At 51.5% G+C, this 5129-nt stretch overlaps 1 long non-coding RNA gene across 1 annotated transcript; it reads left to right on the forward strand.

Moving 5' to 3' along the window:
• The first annotated feature begins 1391 nt into the window (after nucleotides 1-1391).
• On the forward strand, nucleotides 1392-4648 carry LOC138849615 (uncharacterized). Its single transcript, XR_011388585.1, has 2 exons — nucleotides 1392-2141; nucleotides 4293-4648. It is a non-coding gene; the product is annotated as an uncharacterized lncRNA (long non-coding RNA).
• Nucleotides 4649-5129: the final 481 nt, after the last annotated feature.

Consider the following 5129-nt stretch of genomic DNA (forward strand, 5'->3'; position numbering starts at 1 on the left):
GTGGAATGCCAGCCCCCGCTTTCTGGCTTTTGATGGTAGATTTGTTCAACAAATGAGCCAGTATCTCCCTGAGGTAGACTGAATTTTGTGAACACAGGAGGCTGAGGGAAGCTGTGTCCCGTCCTCTGGGGCCTGGAGGATTAAGTGATCAGGTTGCAACTTGTTCTGCGGGACATTCCTTGGGGGATTAATTATTGCTGTGATTATATGGAGTATGACTTTTCTTGAAGTGGCTTGGCCTATTTCTTTTAGATAGGTACTGTGAGAAGCTGAGGCACAATTTAAAAGCTCTTGATACCTTCCTGAAGCTTACAGATGAAATCAGCTATTAGTCTTATCTGGCCAGTCTCCAGAACATCAACAATGGAAAAGGTTTTTGTTTTGAAATACTGTGATATTCATCTCTCTCTCTCTCTCTCTCTCTCTCTCTCTCTCTCTCACACACACACACACACACACACTCACTTCTGATTTCAGAAAAGTGGCACTGGTTGGCACAAGGCAGGGGTGGAGCAATGAGAGAACTTGGGGTCATGCCACCCCTCCTTCAGCTAGGGGAGACTGCAGGCAGCGTGAACATTTTAGGACAAGGCATCGGCTGCACAAGGGGCCCTCTGCAACCAGTGTAGTTGGCATTCTAGGAGGCCCTGGGCCCAGGTGGGAGAGCAGGTTGCTATCTTCATACTGACTTGTTCCATTTTCTGCTCTAAAATGCTCTCAGATAGAACTGCAGGCTACTTGGTGGAGGCGGGTGGCTTTCGTGGACCTGGGGTAGTCAGTCGTGTGCCACCCGCTGGCTACGCCACAGACCCCCCCATCTGCGGTCGAGCGCTTGTGCCCGCATTCTTAGCCTCACGTCCGGTGGTGGGAGCTGCAGGAGGAACACTTGGTGTGGTTTCGTTTGCAAGTTAACTTCTCAAGGAGCCTGTGAGTGTGGGTGTAGGTCACATGTAGTTGAGTGGTCAGGAAGTGATAATTGAGTCTTTGCTAAACAGTGACAGTCTTGCACCACAGCGTACCTGGGCAAAGGTGACCGCGTGATGGGCCCGCCCGCTCTTTTCCAGAAATGCTCTTGTGGCAGGAGTGATTGCAACCCCGGATCCCTCGGGGCTTGTAAACTAAAACCATGAGGGCGCACATTCCTCGTCCCTTGCCTGACCTCCCTTTGCTCCCATTCATGGGGAAGGCGCTGATGGTGGCTGGCAGCTGGGGAGAGGGGGGAAGAGGGAGAGAGAGAGCGCACGGGAGAACTGCCTGATGGATCCTATTAGGCTCAGTGAGCAAAGCAAGTTGAGATGAAGTAGCTGCTCTGGTATGCGTCCAAAACTGCTGTTCTATTTTTAGTCTCTCCCGGCGTGCTTCTTAGCCCCGCCATGCACGCCTGGGCACCTGGATCGGCAACAAAACATGGCACTGAGCCATTCATTTGTGAAACTGGAAGGAAGAAGGCCATTGCTGAGGGGCTTGTTTATCGCTGACTGGGAAGAGGGACCTGGAATGTTAATGAGGATGGCTCTCTGGAGCGTGCCTTCACGGCTAGCCAGGGGTTCAAAGGAGAAGGCACACTCGGGCCTGTGCCCAACGAATGGGAACTGGAGCGGGAGCGGAGCGGGAAGGAGAAATCAATTATGCTGTCGCAGGCCTCCGTGTCATTGTGTTGGAGTCCTCGGGAAAGGTAGGAGGAGGACCAGCTCTCAAAAGGAAACAAAGCCACATGGCCTTGAAGTATAACGAGTTTGCCATGGCAACTGATGCAAATGAGCCTCCCGGGCACCGAGCAGGTGTGTTATCTTACAGAATAAACATCCTTTTCTCACTCCCTGGTTTTTATAATAAAACCTGTGTTTGGATTCCTTTCCCCTCCTCTTTGTTACCCAGAGAAGCTGGCTGTTGCTCAATGAGCCCAGGGCTCTAGCGGGGGAAATGTAATCAGTGTTATCAAAAGGGCTGTTTCTGAAAAGCCTGGCACTTGGCTTGGCTGCCAGCCCCACCACGGAGCGGCAGCTGGGCCGCAGGTACTGCCTGGCCTAAGCAACCTTCCTGGCGGGGCCCTCTGCAGAGAGCTGCTTGTTCGTGTGCTCATCCAGGCGTGCTGGCGAGGCCCTGCTCTCACACTGGCGCTGTGAGAGAACGGTGTTGAGGTGAGGCTGGGACCCGTGGGATTCAGGATGTGGGCCAAGGGTAACTTGAGTTCAGGGATTCACTGATTCTATCATCCGGTCTATGGATGGTTGTCTATGAAGTTCAGTGACTCAGGAACTTGAAGAGAGTGGGGAGCGGGTCAATTCCCGGGTCTGGAACCTACTCACAAGGTGGAGATCCTACAAACAGCTCCAAGCTACGGAAATTTTCATTTTTACATGGCCAAGATAAAAAGACAAGGGAGGAGAGTCATAGGAGGGAGCAATTGTAGTCCATGTGGAGTTTCTTCATCGTATACAGTTTCTGTCAACTTCTAAATGTCCCCCCACCCCGTGTTTTCATTGTTCCTACTGTTGACTCAGAGGGAAAATTTTGCTACTCTAGCCTCACACTGACACAGAGAGAAAAGCAGACAGAGAGAGAGAGAGAGAGAAAGAGAGAGAGGTCTTCCATCCGCTGGTTCACTCTTCAGATGGCTGCAACAGCCAAAGCTGCACCGATCTAAAGCCAGGAGCCAGGAGCTTCTTCTGGGTCTCCCACGTGGGTGCTGGGGCCCAAAACTTGGGCCATCTTTTACTGCTTTCCCAGGCCATAGCAGAGAGCTGGATCAGAAGAGGAACAGCCGGGACTCAAACTGGCAGCCACGTGGGAAGCCGGCACTGCAGGCGGTAGCTTTACCCACTACGCCACAGTGTTGGCCTCTCACACTGACTTTCAAAACAAGATGCCCGTTCTCAGTGGGCTCCTGGAAAATGGACAGTTTGTAAACGAGGTTGTGGCAGAACAACTGACCTGAGGAGAGCTGGTGCAGCCAGGGCCGGCCAGCTCCAGGCATCACTGTCAAGCTGTACTTCACACTCAATGTGCTAGAGCCTGCCCTTGCCTCTGCCCATGCTCCTCGCCCCACCAACCAGAAGTGCGGCACCACCACCCTTGCCCTCTCTTGGAGGCCTATTCTCCCAGACAGTGCCCTGGCCACCGCTTCACACACGACCTCACCTCTGTCCCTAGTAAGTCCTGGTGTCCATGGTGGGAAGGGTCTCATTCGCTAATGCTCCCAGACTAAACAGTATGCAGGACGTGTGGGCGCTACACCTGTCCCACCCTTATTCCCAAGACGGCCATCAGGCCTGCACTCAGATCTCCCCAACTCTTACTGTACACATGCTTCTACCAAGGACCGGCATTTGCTTTCCCAACCCTCGGTAGGTGAGAAGTTGCTAATTTAGGAGGACTGCACGGAGAAAGGGTTCCAGAATGCATCCTGACAGTAATGACAGCTGACGTTTTGACAAGGTGGTTTTGTCATGAAAATATTTTGAAGTTGCCTGAGAAATGATTCACTAAATAGTCAATTTTTTTTTTTTTGGTTTTAAAAATTAGTGACGGGCCGGCGCCGCAGCTCACTAGGCTAATCCTCCGCCTTGCGGCGCCGGCACACCAGGTTCTAGTCCTGGTTGGGGCGCCGGATTCTGTCCCGGTTGCCCCTCTTCCAGGCCAGCTCTCTGCTGTGGCCAGGGAGTGCAGTGGAGGATGGCCCAAGTGCTTGGGCCTTGCACCCCATGGGAGACCAGGAGAAGCACCTGGCTCCTGGCTTCAGATCAGCGTGGTGCGCCGGCCGCGGCGGCCATTGGAGGGTGAACCAACAGCAAAGGAAGACCTTTCTCTCTGTCTCTCTGTCTCTCTCTCATTGTCCAATCTGCCTGTCCAAAAAAAAAAAATAGTGACGGGACTGGCATTGTGGTGCAGTGAGTTAAACTGCCACTTGCGATACCAGCATCACTTATCAGAGAGTCTGGTTTGAGTCCCAGCTACTTCACTTTTGATCCAGTTTCCTGCTAATGAGCCTGGGAGGCAGTGGATGATGGCCCCTGTCACCCATGTGGGAGACCTGGCTGGAATCCTTGGTTCCTGGCTTCAGTCTGGCCCAGCCCTGGCTGCTGCAGGCTGTCAGGGAATGAACCAATGGATGTAACATAACTGTTCTCCCCACCCTCCCATTACTCTACCTTTCAAATACAAAAATAAACCTTCTTTTAAAAGTAATATTTGTAAAGTCAACCTTGTATCTAAATTTCACCTAGGTCAAATAAAAAACAGCCATATCAAAATTTCCACCATTTCTAATAGTTTGTATTCTTGTCCTATAGTAAGAAATACTGCTCAAAAGTCTGATGGGGGCCAGTGCTGTGGCATAGCGGGTAAAGCCGCCACCTGCAGTGCCAGCATCCCATATGGGCACCAGTTTGAGTCCTGCCTGCTCCACTTCTGATCCAGCTCTCTGCTACGGCCTGGGAAAGCAATGGAAGATGGCCCAAGTCCTTGGGCCCCTACACCTGTGTGGGAGACCCAGAAGAAGCTCCTGGCTCCTGGCTTCGGATCGGCGCAGATCCGGCTGTTGCGGCTACCTGGGGAGTAAACCAGCAGATGGAAGACTTCTTTCTCACTCTGCCTCTGCCTCTCTGTAACTCTGACTTTTAAATAAAAAATAAATATTTTTTAAAAACATTCTCTGATAATAGCGCAGGGGAGGTACTTGGCCTAGTAGTTGAGATACTGGTTCAGATGTCTGTGTTCCGTATTGTAGTGCCTGGGTTTGAGCCCCAGCTCTGCTCCTGATTCCAGTGTCCTGCTAATGTGCACCCTGGAGATTTGAGTTCCTAGCTCTCACCTTCGTTGAAGGCAGTGAATTTGCTGAGTGAACCAGCAGAGGAGAGCTTTCTGTCTCTCTGCTTCTCAAATAAATACAACTAAAAACAATTGTAAAAGACATCCAACAGTAACACCACAGTTCACCCAACGAACAGTTGAGTTTAAAAATAATGTCCTTAGTCCTTTGGACAAGCTTCAGCACATCGGGTTTTGTTTAGGCAGCTATTTGCACAGCTCATTTACAAGGTTTCCCTAAGGTGAAGCCAGTCACTCATTCCATTCCCATTTGACCCCCTCTCCCCCAGTCTAGGGCGCTGCTCAGCCTGCTCTGTGCA

This window comes from Oryctolagus cuniculus, chromosome 5, assembly GCF_964237555.1.
Source record: "Oryctolagus cuniculus chromosome 5, mOryCun1.1, whole genome shotgun sequence".
NCBI classification, from domain to species: domain Eukaryota; kingdom Metazoa; phylum Chordata; class Mammalia; order Lagomorpha; family Leporidae; genus Oryctolagus; species Oryctolagus cuniculus.